Source organism: Ailuropoda melanoleuca, chromosome 13 (assembly GCF_002007445.2).
Source record: "Ailuropoda melanoleuca isolate Jingjing chromosome 13, ASM200744v2, whole genome shotgun sequence".
NCBI classification, from domain to species: domain Eukaryota; kingdom Metazoa; phylum Chordata; class Mammalia; order Carnivora; family Ursidae; genus Ailuropoda; species Ailuropoda melanoleuca.
The window spans coordinates 68,795,832-68,811,885 of record NC_048230.1 but is presented as its reverse complement, the minus strand read 5'-3'; the positions used below and the strand labels follow the sequence as shown (position 1 = coordinate 68,811,885).

General features: G+C 37.4%; 1 protein-coding gene across 13 annotated transcripts in view; it reads right to left on the bottom strand.

Moving 5' to 3' along the window:
* The window catches only part of NCOA6 (nuclear receptor coactivator 6), an 86,563-nt gene extending 79,841 nt beyond the window's left edge, over positions 1-6,722 (bottom strand). For 7 of the 13 annotated variants that reach the window (XM_034641384.1, XM_019796586.2, XM_002916397.4 and 4 more), the window contains exon 1: positions 6,642-6,722. The gene's annotated coding sequence lies outside the window, so the exon portion shown is untranslated. The remainder of the gene's footprint in view (positions 1-6,641) is intronic. The other 6 variants (XM_019796588.2, XM_019796592.2, XM_011221243.3 and 3 more) reach the window with 3 other exon arrangements.
* Positions 6,723-16,054: the final 9,332 nt, after the last annotated feature.

The following is a 16,054-nucleotide window of genomic DNA, read 5'->3' as shown; positions in this document are numbered from 1 at the left end:
GTCTCAAATCCAGTGGTTTTTAAAAAGGAAAGCTTTCATAATCATCAAGAAAGCTTTTTCAAAATACATCAATAGTGCTTATACAAGTGTGTTCATTTTATAATTCATTATCCTTATGATTTGTGCACTTTGCATTGTATGTGTTATACTTTAGTTAACTAATATTAAAAAGAAGATAAATCTGTTTTGGGCAGAACCCCTGAAGGATTCTAATGAAGTACATAGCAGAAACAGTCCCACAGAGGTTACAGGATTTGCCCTAGATCATGTATGTAGTTAGCTACAGACTAAGTCTTTCTTGTCACTTTCCTACTCTTTGTTGTAAAACTATAAACCTGCTGATAATAATACACTTTTTAGTTTAACATTTACTCTCCTACTTATACTCTGAAAAAATTCTCATCACAAATGACAATACAAGAACCAAATAAGCAAGCAAATAGAAAATACAGACGTCCTGGGTTCACAACTGTGCACTATCGCAGCTGCTGCACCATCTGCATAAGGAAGTTAAATAAAGCCTAATTTAATTATTATTCTATCTGCTTTCACTTTAACCAATGAGTATCTCTATTCAAATGTTTTAAACAGATTTGTAATGGGGGTAGGAGGATGGGCAAAATAGGTGAAGGAGAGTGGGAGGTTAGGTACAGGCCTCCAGTTCCAGAATGAATAAGCCATGGGATGAAAGGTGCAGCATAAGGAATATAGTCGATGATTCTGTAATAGAGTTCTAGGGTGACAGATGGCAGCTACGCTTGTGGTGAACATAGCATAATGTTTAGAGTTGTCAAATCACTATAGTGTACACCTGAAACTAATGTCACATTGTATGTCAACTATACTTGAAATAAACAGCTTTGTAAAATAAGAATCCTCGAATTCTTCTGGATTCTGCCTCATAAACACAGGCATATCTTCAGCTTGTGCCAAATATAAATCTTCCATATTTGTTGTCTGGGTGTAAAACCTTTCCTTCTCGGGGCGCTGGGTGGCACAGCGGTTAAGCGTCTGCCTTTGGCTCAGGGCGTGATCCCAGCGTTATGGGATCGAGCCCCACATCGGCTCTTCCGCTATGAGCCTGCTTCTTCCTCTCGCACTCCCCCTGCTTGTGTTCCCTCTCTCACTGGCTGTCTCTCTCTCTGTCAAATGAATAAATAAATAAAATCTTAAAAAAAAAAAACAACAAACCTTTCCTTCTCAAAGATAGCTAGTGATAGGGGTGCCTGGCTGGCTCAGTAGAGCATGTGATTCTTGATCTCAGAGTTTTCAGTTCCAGCCCCATGGTGGGTACAGAGATTACTTAAAAATAAAATCTTAAAAAAAAAAAAAAAGATAGCTAGTAATAATATCCTTAATACTTTACCAAGAGACTCTTCTACATGAGTTTTTAACTTTATATTTTGAAATCATTTCAATCATTTCTCGCCCTTTTGGCTAAGATCAAGTGAAATCATTTCAAGCTTACAGACCATAAGTTATTATTTTTTCAAAAGATTTTATTATTAAGCAATCTCTATACCCAATGTGTGGGGCTCGAACTCACAACCCTGAGATCAATAGTCACATGCTCCACCGACTGAGCCAGCCAGGCATCCCCATGAGTTATTGTAAATAGAAATTATGTGCAGAGAAGTCCCTCATAATTTCTAATCCAGAACTTGAATACTTTCAGTGGATGCATTTGTTCAACTATCCTTTACCAACTGCTTATTATGTACCAGGCAGGATAGGTAACTTCCTGCTCCTGTAATTACTATATAAGAAACAAAAATTCTGTAGAATGAGAAATTTAAATAACATTTATATGAATGCCTAAATCTAGGTATTACACTTACAGTACTTAAAATAAGTTGGCCTGTTAACCACATAGCCTTAAAAGTTTCAGGATAATTTATAAGGTATTTAAAAAGTGAATAAACAGTTAAATGTGAACTGTCAAGATCCAATCCCATCCTCCCTACACCTCGTGAATCTCTTATAAAACATGCTTCCTGTTCCTAAGTCCAGGGCTCCCAAGGGAAAATTTATGCAAACTGCCAATCAAATCATAGAAACTTAGTATCCTTAAACGATCCATAAAAATGCCTGTCAGAGAGACTGTCATTTCAATGCTGTAACAACAACTGGTTTGCTCCTGGTAGGAATAATAGACAATTTAAGGGATTAGGGAATATTAACATTAATTTTTAAATTTCAATTCTGACATTTTAGTATAAGAAACAAAAGGTAAATTTGTGAACTATGAAATTTGAGATTCCTAGAACTACTCATCCTAATACAAATATAGTTAATTTAACTAAGCACAATATAAACCAACAAAGGAAGTCAGAGGCTCAAAGAGATTTTCCCCGTATTGTTAGATGCCATGAAAGTGGATAAAGTAACATTTAGAAAAAACTACTTCACACACCATGTTCTAATTATGAACAACACCGTGTTCTTTTAATCCTAACAAAGCTATAGTAAAGAAAAATAAATAAATAACGGAGTACCAGTCTTTTAATCCATGCTCGAAATATACAAATAACATTGAAAAGTTGATCAAATCCTACGATATAGGAACTACTAAAAAATTCCCTAAAAATAAACTGAGAAACTTAGCAGAGTAAGAACTAGAGAGCCCTTGGCAATCATCTGCTCTAATATCCTAATAGAAAAATTAAGGCCTGAGTGAATAACCTGAAGCTTCTTAGTAGTAGGAAAGTCTTTCATTTTATATGTGACACTTCTTTACAAAAGACTTCATTTTAAAAGTACTAGAAAAGTATGGTATAATAAATAATAATAATAATAATAATGAATGTTGTCTTGCCAGAAGATGGAGGACAACTTTAAAGAACAATGGCGGGGCACCTAGGTGACTCAGTCGGTTAAGCAACTGCCTTTGGCTCAGGTCATGATCCCAGGATCCTGGGATCCAGCCCCGCTTCGGGCTCCCTGCCAGCAGGGAGCCTGCTTCTTTCTCTCCCGCTCCCCCTGCTTGTGCTCTCTGTCAAATAAATAAATTAAATCTTTAAAAAAAAGAACAATGGCTTATTTCTCTATTAAATTTCCAATGGAATTAAATCATGAGATCTGGGCTCTAAGTTACAGAAGTCCTTAGACCATCATTCTAAGAGTTTACCAGCGTTTCTTCTCCATTGTCTTATATTCATAATAACAGTGTTGTCAGGCTTTTCTCTCTCTCTCTCTCTCTCTCTTTTGCTTTATACTCTTAAAATTGTCACTTTTTAAATCAAACACTGAAGTCCTAAGATCAGCTTTTAAATCCTGTAGCTACCCTTTCATCATTAGTGATGACCCAGATAAATCCACTTAGCAAACCTGTAGATAGAACTGTATTAGGTGAATACACTACTGCTAATATTTTCAAACAGAGATAGAGGATTCAAAATGACTTGGAACAATTTAAAAAGTATTTCTTCAAAGTTCAAAAGAGATTACTTAAAAACTAGAAAATCTATACTGTGGTTATTGCCAAACAATGAAAAAGAGAGAATATTTTGATCAGAAGAGGAAATTCAATGGCAAGATAAACAGGTTATTTAAACAACAACAAAAAAAAAGCACAAAGAAATAAATCTCTGCCCAAGTTGCAAAAAAGAGAAAAACAAAATTAACGTAAAAAATTAGTAACAATAAAACAAAAATATAGAAATAAAATAAAAATTCATTAGTGGGATGATGATGAGCAAGGAAGGCATGAACCCAGAAGTAATAAAGACTGACAGACCTGATCAGGTAAAAATCAAAATAGTCTGTAAGTCAAAAGAAACCACAAAGTCAAAAGCCAAATGATAGACCAGGAATATATTTGTACCATGTGACAAAAAAGGGCTTACTATCCTAAATACACAAAAGCATCTGCAAGTTGATTAAAGAGTAAAAAATTAACAACCCAAGAGAAAAATAAGTAAAGAACTGATAAAGACAATCTGCAGAATAGGGACTACAAATGTCCAATGAAGGTATACAACTTATTAATGGTCAGAGAAATGAAAATAAAAATAAGAAAACTCTTCTCACTCAGCTGACTGGCAAAAACTAAGAAGATAACTTATCCAGTGCAAGTGGGAATAAGAACTGCAACAACCTTTATGGAAAATAACCTTGAAGTTCATAATACTGACATTGTAAGCTTACCTTTTACCCCACATTTGGGGATTTATCCTACAGAAGTAAAAATTCCATTTCTTAGAGATATATGCACAAGGATATCCACTGTTTGTGATGGGGAAAATAAAATCAGAAACAACCTGATGCCCCTTCAGAAACCTACAGAAATGAAACATTATGCAGCTAGAAAAAAAATAAATTAGATATCTGTTTAAAGACATAGAATGAAATGTATATTCTATAAAGTAAAAAAACCAGAATTTGTAGAATATGTGTATGGCATCATGATAATCTTAAGAGAGAAAATGAATCAGTATGTAATTTATTTCTAAGACTATAGAGAAAAATATGAAAGCATCACACTAGACTATTATACTTGGGTAGGTTGGAGGACAGGAACTGGAGAGGAGGAGAGAACTGGCTTTTTCTTCATGTACTTCAGATGATGCTCAAATAGTTTCAATATGCTTATCTTGCTTTTGTGGTTTGGAAGGAAAATCCTATCTAATTCATAACAGAAAAGAAATGGAATAAGAAAAAAAATTTATAATAATGACAGAAAAAGGAATTATTTAAAACTGATAAAAAATGGGTATATAAAAGCAACCAAATGAAACACTCAAAGAACAAGAAATAAAAATACATTCTGGGTGCTTTTTGGGTAGGTATGTAAAACAAATGTAAAGCCAACTTTTATGAATTTGAGATTTACCTCCATTTCAAAAAGAAAAATGAAAGAAATTTTTGATACAAGAGCTTTATGTTTTTTAGGTTTGTCTGCTTAGAATGTTTTTTAAAAAAAAGAAACACATCTCATCACAAAATTTTGTCAAAGAAATGTCCCCTATTATATATTTGCAATCTGTATCCTTTTTTTGGTTAAATTATATTGGATTTCAGCTATATTTTGAAACTTGAAATTTATCTATTGTAACAACTCACTTTGCTACACTGAATAAAATTTTTAAACACACAGTGCAAAATTAAAAGGAAAATACCAAATCTACACTGAACAAATGGTCAAATGATATGAAAAACTAGCTCAAAGAAGATTAAAAAATAATCATCTATAAATAAAAGTAAAAAAATATATTTGCTAGTCACAGAAGAAGAAAATGCAACTTCATAGTAGAGAGATCTGGAAATCACAACCTTAAACCTGTGATCAAAGTTATCATCAACAGTGGGACAACTAGACATTTGTGTACCTTGTGATATGATGCAATGTGAGGAATATTTAAGTATTTAGGCCAAAATGTTCAGCTAGAATCTAATCAGGTCTTTAAACCTTCCAGTTTAGAGAACTATGAGGAAAAAAGGAATAAATATCACAAAGAAAATAATCAGAGAAATCCAGAATGTAGGACATTAAAACTGTTCTGGTCTCAACAAATCAATGCCATGAAGAAAATTAAAAAGGTGAGGAAGCAGACAAGGAATGGGAACTGTTCCAGATTTTAAAAAGACTACAACTACATAAATAATAACATGCAAATGCAATGCATGGTCCTTAAATTTGATTCCACTTTGAGTAAGTCAGCTATAAAAGTCATTCTGGAGACAATGAGGGAAACTTAAATACGTTCTTAATGTTAGATAATATCAAGGAATTACTGATAATTTGTTGGGTGTGACAGCAGTACTGTGATTATGCAGAAGAACGTCTGTATTTGTAAGAGATGCATGCTAAAATGTTTAAAGGCATAGTTTCACAATGTCTTTATTTTTAAAAGGTTTAACAGAATGAGTATTTTATTAAGCATATGGCTATACATTGAATACAGGTGGTGGTTATAAGGGTGTTTATTCTACTATTTCAGGGGTTGTTTTTGTATGTTTGAAATTTTTCATAATAAAATATTTAAAATATTTTAAAAATCCAAAAACCTGTGAGGTACCACTATTATACTGGAAGAAAAAAATTATAAAATCCAATAATAACTTGTGGCTCATAGCAATATAAACTGGTAGTTATTCTAAAGAATAAGCTGACAAGATAGCTAAAAAGTAATTATCCTTAGACCAAACTGTATCATTTTAGAGAATATAGTCTAAGAAAAAAATTGGGGGGGAAAAAGAATTGCAAACCAAAAATGAAAACAAAAGGAAATCACCCAAATGCCAAATAAACAGAATATTTAAACTTTGGTTATTATGTATCCAATAAAACTAAGTATATAAACATGTGGAAAAGTACCTCAATATATTGCCAAATGAAAAAACTATAAAAAAACTATATGAATTAAACTTGTAAAGATTGTACACATATGTTAATGACTAGAAAGTCTTTTGTTTGTAATATTTAAACACAATTTTAAAAATGTCATGGGGACACATGCTCTTAGAGAATGTATCAACAATGCAAATATACAATCAGGAAGAATTGCCTAGAGACAAATAAGGATAAGCACCTGAGCTCTACTGCGGACCACAGTTTGAATGAGCATTCACAATTTGAATAAAGTCCTATTGTGGACAAAAATCAACATCACTATCATTAAAAGGATGAAGAAAAGGGGTACCTGGCTGGTTTAGTGGTAGAGCATGCAGCTTTTGATCTCCGGGCCGTGAGTTCAAGTCCTATGTTGGACATGGAGTCTACTTAAAATTAAAAAAAATAACAAAAAATAAAAAAATTTTTAAATGACATAGAAAAAAAGTGTATTGGCTTGGACAGTACACAATCTCCCTCAATTCTTTCCATTAGTCAGATGTTTAGAAGAGATATGGAAAGACTGAAGAGAGTTCTGAGAAAAATCAAGAGAGAAAAAAAAGGATTGAAAGGTGATTTTGAAGAAAAATTTGAAAGAAAATGAAGAGTGACATGATTATTAATACTGAAATCCATAGAGAGACTTCTGAATAGAGATCCTAAAAATCTAATGTATCTCAATGTCCAAGGATGACTAACCAACAGGCTAAAAAAACCCTCAAAGTTTGTTGTGGTGTTTTTGCAAGTGTTGTTTTTTATGTAAGAAGGATTCCCTGACTGTCCTGGTGAAAAATTACTGGCATGGGCAAATGAGGGAGGCTGGGTGTGTTAAATCATCTGTTTTTCTTTGGGGTGTCTGCTTATCCAAGATCACTAGCTCACAGAATCTCCCTAAAGCTTGAATTAGCTATCCTTGAATCAGTTAACCACCATATTCTGAAATTCTGCAGTGCCATCCTGATCCCACATACTACCCACTCAGCAACATTTGAATGTCCTAGATCTGGCCTCATCTCCCCACAGCACCCCCACTCAGCGAGGAGCCTGCTTGTCCCTTTGCCCCTCCCCCTGCTCATTCTCTCTCTCTCAAATAAATAAAAATCTTAAAGAAAAAAGAAAAGAAGAAAAGAGAAAAGAAAAAAAGAAAAGAAAAAGAAACATCACAAGAACTGATAAAGACAGGAAGAGGCAAAGAAGGATTCCACCCTAAGTCTCAGAAAGAACATGGCCATGTTGACACCTTGAATTCAGGTTCTAGCGTCAAGAACTGTAAGAGAATAAATTTTTGTTGTTTTAAGTCACTCAGCTTATGGTAGTTTGTTACATCAGCCCTAGGAAATATACCACCGTTACCATGAAACCTTCCCTGATCCTCCAACTGGTAGTAGTGCTCTCTCTCTCTTGAATTTCCATAGCATTTATAGTCTCATTTAAAACATTTATGCTCCCCCCCTTTTTATTTATGTTCATATCACTTTCCCAGTTGAATTAGTTTCCTGGAAGGCAGAAACTAATTACTCACCAACTGGATGTACCTCTCAATACTGGTAGGCCGTCAATATATACTATCACAATCACATTTTTCTCCACACTTAATTAATCTGATCGCAATGTTTCTGAGTAAGTCATCTCCACATGTACTAAAGAGTTGAACACAATCTAAAAGAACTCAGTTGAAGGCTCATTCTTTTTAGGAAGCATTATACCAGTTATATCAATATGTTTCACACTGATATATGCATACATGTATATGCACATACTGCTGTTAATATCCACAATGGGAAAGAATATTTAACAAATCCATTATTCGGGTCTATTGATCAGTCTCTTATTAAGTCTAGTCAGATGTTGGTTTACCTAAAATCTCCTCGCCTATACTAGCATTTGGTGGTTAACCACAATGTCTTTGATTTCTCCAAGTGTTTGAACTTTTTAAGTCTGTACTTTATAGAAGGGACACGGTCTTACTTTCATACAATATTTAAAATTACAAGGGACTTAACCTAATGAACAATTTCCCTCTGTAAAATCCAAAACAGGAATCTGACTAACAAATTTGCAACTATTTCTTCCTGTGAGAAACTGCTATTATCTTGTCTTTAGAAAATATACTATAGGGGGCGCCTGGGTGGCGCAGTGGTTAAGCGTCTGCCTTGGCTCAGGGCGTGATCCTGGCGTTCTGGGATCCAGTCCCACATCGGGCTCCTCTGCTGGGAGCCTGCTTCTTCCTCTCCCACTCCCCCTGCTTGTGTTCCCTCTCTCGCTGGCTGTCTCTATCTCTGTCAAATAAATAAATAAAATCTTAAATATATATATATATATATATACTATAGAATTATAGAACTAATGGTACTATAGAACTAATACCCAACAGGTTCAATATCGGTAAAGGTGCCAGTTAATGGGAGCTTTTGTTGCCTCTTTGTGTGCACTGGCTGTAGCTGGTTAATGTTAAATACGAACCTAAATATCTAAAGTATGAATGCCCTCTGAATTTGATGATCACTAATATTATTAACGACGAAGATTTTTCCCCCAGCTTTACTGAGATACAATCAACATGTAGCATTGTGTTAAAGTGTACAATGAGATGGATACACCTGTATACTGCAAAATTACCACAATAAATTTAGTTAACACATCCATCACCTCATATAATTACTTTTTTTTTTTTTTGGTGTGTGGCAAGAACATTTAAGATCTAATCTACTCTTTCAGCAACTTTCAAGCATAATACACTATTGTTAACTATAGTCACCATGCTGTACTCTAGATCCCCAGAACTTATTCACCTCACAACTGGAAGTTTATATGTTTTGACCAACATATCTTCATTTGCCCTACCCGAAGGCCCTAGCAACCACCATTCTGTTTCTGAGTTTAGCTTTTTAACTGCCATAGTTAATATTAACTCATCATTAATATTCTATCTGCCACAGAATACAGTTCTTCACAAGTTTAAGAAGATGTGGTTCCAAGCTTTCCTTTATAGGGTTTATATATAAAATATAGCTTATCACCAAATTCTAGGGCTACATCACTCCCTCCAACAAAGCCATGTATACATCTACCTACACCTCTAGTTGTTTATGATTATTGAGCTCCTAGGCAGCCACCTCAAGTCCTTTTTAGAATAAAGTTATAGAAAAAGATTACATTTTTAAAAATAAATGTGCCAGACAACACAATAGGTAGACAGAGGAGCTGCAGGAAGGGAGGGACAAACAGACACAGGGTCAGCTCTGAAGGAGCACTGAATCTAGTGAGGAGGAAGAGAGTAAACTAGCTCCATACTTCTCCTTTCTCCTCATGCTGTTCCTACATTCACTAGCAGGCTTACTTTCCTAAGGTACAGATTTCATTATGTCACTGTATGGCTAAAAACTTTTGATGACTCCCCATTACTTAGTAGATCAAGTCCAAACTTCCCAGGTTGGAAGTGAAAAGGATTCAAAGCCCTCCCTGACTCACTTTGTAGTATACAGAGAGTAACAGAGGCCTTGGAATTAGACTACCTGGACTCAAATTCTTTCCCCAACAAATGTTAGCTCTTTTCCTCAGCTTATCTGTAAAAAGGTATAAAAATTAGTGCACTAACTCACAGGGTTGTTGTGAGGATTAAAAGAAATACTACTTATTAAATACTTGGCAAGTTATCTGGCAAATAGTATACATGCAAAAAATGTGAGCTACTACTATTATTATTGCTATTGTTGTTCAATCTCCATTTCCAGCCTGACCTCCAACCACAGCCCTGTAACAATCCTGTTCTCCAGCCAAACTGGACTCTTTACTATTTCCTAAATACATATCTCTACACCATTCTTGGCAGTTCCACTAAAGGCTACCTCTTTCAGTACCATCCTCTGATATTTTAGCTCCACAACACAAACCTATACCCCACATGACACTTAAACTCTGACTAGAATCATCTTTGTATCCTGCAGAGTTCTAGCCTAATACACATGGCAGGGCTCAATAAATGTTTGGCAAATGAATGAATTTCTGTTTTTCCTTTCTCTCATCCAATCACTCTCTTGGAAAACAGCTCCACATCACAATTAAAAAGACCTCTTCTGTACTGTTTTATAAAGCTGGCCAGCTAGTTTTCTTTCCTACCACCAATGTGGTAATGTCTAATGTACCCAGCACATAGTAGATGCCTAAATATTCAGTGATTTGAAATGAATTTCATCTCATCTTTTAATTTCAATTATCATTTTATTCATTATGATTAAGAATGGCTCATCCTTAGAAATAGACTTTGGTTTTTATCTGCCCACAAATTCATCTGTCAATTTCTGACCATCCTGATCCTTACCCCAACATATCATTTATTGGTTTAGAAGAGATAATATTTAAAACCTCAGTGAAGTAAGACCCAGAAAATCAAATGCCTACAGAGTAATAAAAGTAAATGAGCAAAACAAGAGAGTAATGAGGACCACAGAGCATTAGGAAACAAACACCCATCATACCCAAAAGCCTTAACTTTTACTCTATTGCTATGAGAGAATATGAGTTTGGTGTTGATAGATATTCCAAATTTTTAAGGTTAAGTCCAAAGTCTATGTACATTTGAGCCAAACAAAACACGTCTTGCAGGTCAAATCCAACCACGGACTGCTGGTTTGCATTCTCTGTTACAAGAGTTCTCTGATAAAGAAGTGATGGGGTGAAAGGGGTTCCAACCCAGCAGGAAGTCTGAGACAGCAGCTAAAACTGCAGCAACTGGAAGCATCTCCTGTAACACTCAGTCTACCTCTCGACCATTCTGTTTTGACCTGAAAACCAAATTAAACAGACGACTGTTGAGTACATTGAGCCCCTACTCTGAGCCAGGTGCTAGAAATCAGAAACAAACAATAGTGCTAAATATAAGCTAACATTAGTGAGCATTTTCTAGGTGCCACACTGTTCCACACGTTACATGAATTAACTCACTTAATCCTCACAACCCTATGAGATAAATACTATTATCCTTATTTTAAAAGCTGAGGAAACTTGGGACATCTGGCTGGCTCAGTAAGCAGAGCATGAGACTCTTGATCTTGCAGCGGTGAGTTCAAGTTCCACGTTGGGCTGGCTGGCTAGCTAGCTACACACATACATACATGCTACATATATTCATACATACATACATAAAATAAAAGCTGAGGAAACTGAGGCACAAAGAGGTTACACGACTTGCCCAAGGTCACACAATTAGCAAGCGGTAGAGCTAGAATTTGGACCTTAGTCAGACTCCACGAAAAGAGCACACAATTTGAAAACGAAGTGCCATTCAACAAAAGGTGCTGGGATAACTGGTTATATATACAAAAAAATGAAACTGGACCCTACCTCACATCATACATTAAGAGTCAACTCCAGACAGATTACAGATCTAAACATCAAAGGCAAAACAGTGGAAATTCAAGAAGATAATATAAAGAATAATTGCAAAATCTTGGGGGAGGGAAAGATTGATAGATTTGACTTTGTTAAAATTCACAACTTCTTTTAACAAGAGAAAAAGATTTTAAAGATTAACAACAATCTGGGAAATTATATCTATAATACACATAACCAACAAAGGATTACTAATCAGAAACTATAAGGAAATCTTTTGAAGACAACCCAATAGTCAAATGGCAAAATAAGCCCCAGCATGGTCTAAGCTGTGAAAACCTGTCACCACCACAGCTGCCACACAGCAAACCCCAGAACAGACCTTGGCATCGCTGACCAATATAAAATATTCAGGGCTCTGTGTCATACTGCAGATACACAGAGCATGGGGGACCCAGCCAGAAGGACAAAGCCAAGATGGTTATTCTCCATTTTATAAGAGCTAGATGGCAAACCAGAAGTTGAACATCCAATTCTCAGATACTGATCAGACTGGCAAGCACTTTAGCAAAGGGCCAGACAGTAAATATTTTCAGCTTTGTGGACTACCTATCTTCTCTATACAACTACTCAACTCCGCCACTGGTAGTGTGAAAGCAGCTAAAGACAATACGTAAATGAGTAACTGTGCCTGTGTTGCAATAAAACTTTATTTACCTGAATAGGTGGTGGACCAAATTTGACAGGGCCCATAGGTCGCTGACCTCTGACATAGATAGCTGTGATTTTCCTACATTCCCTACTTGCCCTGCCTTTTTTTTTTTTAATTTGGAAGTTTTCTTTTTTAAAAAAAAAGATTTTATTTATTTGAAAGAGAGAGAGAGCGAGAGACAGAGAGAGCACAAGCAAAGGGAGAAAGAGAGGGAGAAGTAGACTTCCCACTGAGCAGGGAGCCCCACATGGGGCACGATCCCAGGACCCTGAGACCAGGGTCAAAGGCAACCACTTAACTGACTGAGCCAACCAGGCACCTCTTTCCCTGCTTTTTATGTCTGTTGACACTTACCTCTGATTTCCTTAAGCGAAAACTGCATCACACTTGACACCTTCTCAATGGTTTCCAAGTCTACTACTCTACCCCAAAAAACTTCTCCCTAATTTGTGACAATTATTGCTTCATCTTCCTTTCACCCTTTTTATAACCTCTTTGACAGCCACCATCCCAAACCAAAAATCTAAAATATTCCTTTTCTCTTACCATGTGCAATGTCAATTATCAATATCTGAAAATTCTAACATTCAAAGCTCACAGCCTCTATCTTGACTAGGCCCTCATTACCTCTTCCCTGCTGTCCAGTTCACCCTCCATTCAAAGACATCCATTTATTTCCTAAAAATTGAACCAAATCATACTCTTCCTCCTTGAAAACCATGAATGCCTCCCTATCAGCTAAAGATTCAGTCCAAACTCCTTAGCAAAGTCCTTCACAGCCAGGTTCCAAACAACAGTTCCATTTCATCTCTGACTACTTTTTCCACACACGTTTTATGCTCCTGCCACACTCAACTGTATGTCCTGAAAGTGCATGCCTTTACCTGGAAAACTCTTTTCTTCAACTCTCCATCCGGCAAACTCCTCCACCTTTCAGGACACATCTCAAGTATCACCCCTTCACAAAACCTTCCCTGACTCCTAGAGCTGAGTCGTGCCCACCTCTGTGTTTTTACAACCTTTAATACAGCTTTGGTTTTCATTCTGAATTATCATTGTTTATATGTTCATTTCTCTCATGAGACTGAATATCTAAAGTGAAAAGACCTTGCCTTAAAGACCTTTGAATCCTCAGAGCCTGGCACAACACTAGACATATGTGCAAAGTAAATGTCTGTTGAATGGAAGACATGCTTGGTGGTAGGAGTAGGCTTTCTTAACCTGGGGTTCATAGATGGGAATCCACAGGTAGAATTCAGAGGGGTCTGTGAACTTGGATAGAAAACAAAAAAACTAATTGTATTTAATTGGGGGGGTATACTTTTTTCTGTTGTTTGGGAAATTATTAACTGCTAACGTTTGGCAGAAGTGGGTTCACTCATAAATTCTCTAAAGAAATGTTAAAAAAAAATAAAAAGAAAACAAAAAACTACCTCTTTATTTTCACTAACCTTTAACTGAAAGTTACCATTTTCTTCAAATATGAATTGTAGAGAACAAACCACTCTAGTATCAGCAGTATATGTGACCCTGTCATATGGCACAGATATCTTTATTTTTTTTTTTTTAAGATTTTATTTATTTGACAGAGAGAGAGAGAGCCAGCGAGAGAGGGAACACAAGCAGGGGGAGTGGGAGAGGAAGAAGCAGGCTCTCAGCAGAGGAGCCTGACGCGGGGCTCGATCCCAGAGCTCTGGGATCACGCCCTGAGCCAAAGGCAGACGCTTAAGGACTGCGCCACCCAGGCGCCCCGGCACAGATATCTTTACATCGTATTACAGTTGTTGCTAATATCTTAAAGTATTATGTTCATCGTGTGTTTAAAATTGTAATTATCAGACCCATCACTAGATCTGATTTCTTAAGGTACTGATAAAGTATATCTATGTTACTATTTTATAATTTGTGTATTTTGGTATTTCAATATAATAGTTTTCTCTATAATACAGTATTCTGTTTTACTCAAAAATATTATTCTGAGAGGGGTTACTATCATTCTGAGCAGCTTCACTAGATGCCAGAGGGTCCCATTGCACAGTCAGGCCTTCTTGCATTAGAAAGACCCAGAACAAATGAATCTTGATGCTGTATCTATGTATGTCATATACGTACTGAATATATATTGGAAATCTTAGTTGCTATGGATATCTTCATAACCTTTTTGTTGAAAGTCCTTGTTGATTTTACGGGAGCCCTGGACTACTATTTCATGACTGATTTGCATAGTTTCCCTCAGAATTCTTCCATAACCCAAATGAACTTTGAACTCTTCTCTATCTCGATCAAACTTTAATTGAAGTTTGATCATGATAGAGATCCTGGGTGTGTACCATCGTTCACTGTTATCTTTTTCCACTTTCTGTGTCCCTTTGCTATATAGTAAACACCTAGAACAGAAGGAGCATCTCTTAAAACTCTAGAAAGTTATAAGTCAAAACAGTCCTGAAGAGAACTTCTTTGCACAAATGGAGTTGGGTTGGAAATAATCAAATAGCTGGTCACCTGTACTTTTTTTGTATCCCCCTTCAGTTTTCTACTGACAAACTAATTACCAAAACAAAACAGAAGAACAGTTCTTTGATATATGCTGCCCCTTAACACCTTTCTTAGAGCTAACAAATTCCTCTAAGGCAGTGTATTGAATGAGCAGGCAGAGGACCTCCTGGGCCAGGAACTTGTAAGATCTTGAGGAGTCATCTTTACCTTTCTATATCTCAGCTAAAATCACTACATGATCCAAAATTGTTACATGATCTCTAAGACCCTTGTAGTTTTTACACATTCATTCCTCTTCACCATTCTTACTGGCTTCAAAAACGCCTTCCTGATGACCTCCCCAGGTGACCCTGCTCTTAAAACAGTGGGCTGTCCCCTTCCTGGGAAGACACCTTGGGTCACCGCCCACAAACAGCCCGGTCCCTCCTTTTAAAGACACACACAAACTCCCTAAGTTGATGGAGGCTCTTTCTTCTTGCCAACCAGTTCCACTCCATGCACCCCTTTGCTGGCCAGCTCCTGCACCCAAACCTCAGTCACCCTTTTCCCTCTTTCTCATCAAAGTCCTCCTATTTTCTGTTGCTCTTCCCACTAGGGAGTAAAATATACTAGGGGAACATATGTCCTCAGTCTCCTGGGAGTTATAAGGCTTTGCAATTCGGCCCTGCGACTCCGAGAACTGCTCCAATCTGATACTCGCTCCTGCATCCAAAGGGCCCCCATTTCTAATATTTCTAATCAACAGCCTCCCCCCCCCCCGCCCTCCACAGAGAACTGTCCTGGCACTGACAGCCTGAGCTCGGACCCCACGCCCTCTGGGTCCTGCCAGCCTTGGGGTCCTGAAGACGAACAGCCTAACCAAACTCCAGTCCTAGCCTCCAGCCTCACGGACCCTGACCCCAGTTCCATTTGGACTCAGTGTCCCTTCTCGACCCCCGGCCACGACCACGGTCGGCTCCCGCCAGTTCCTCGGGCCTGGAGCGCCACCCTGTGCAGACCCCGGCCGGCCCTGCACTCACTCAGCGCCCCAGACCCCGCGTCTCGCACCCTCCCCAACCCCGGCCGGCCCCCCCTCCCTCCAGCACCCCCGCCCGCAGGCCGGGGCCCGCTCCCCAACATGGCGACGGGGACACGAGCGCGGCGGGCGGGGCGGCTCCGGGCCGGGCCCGCACAGGAGCCGTGTT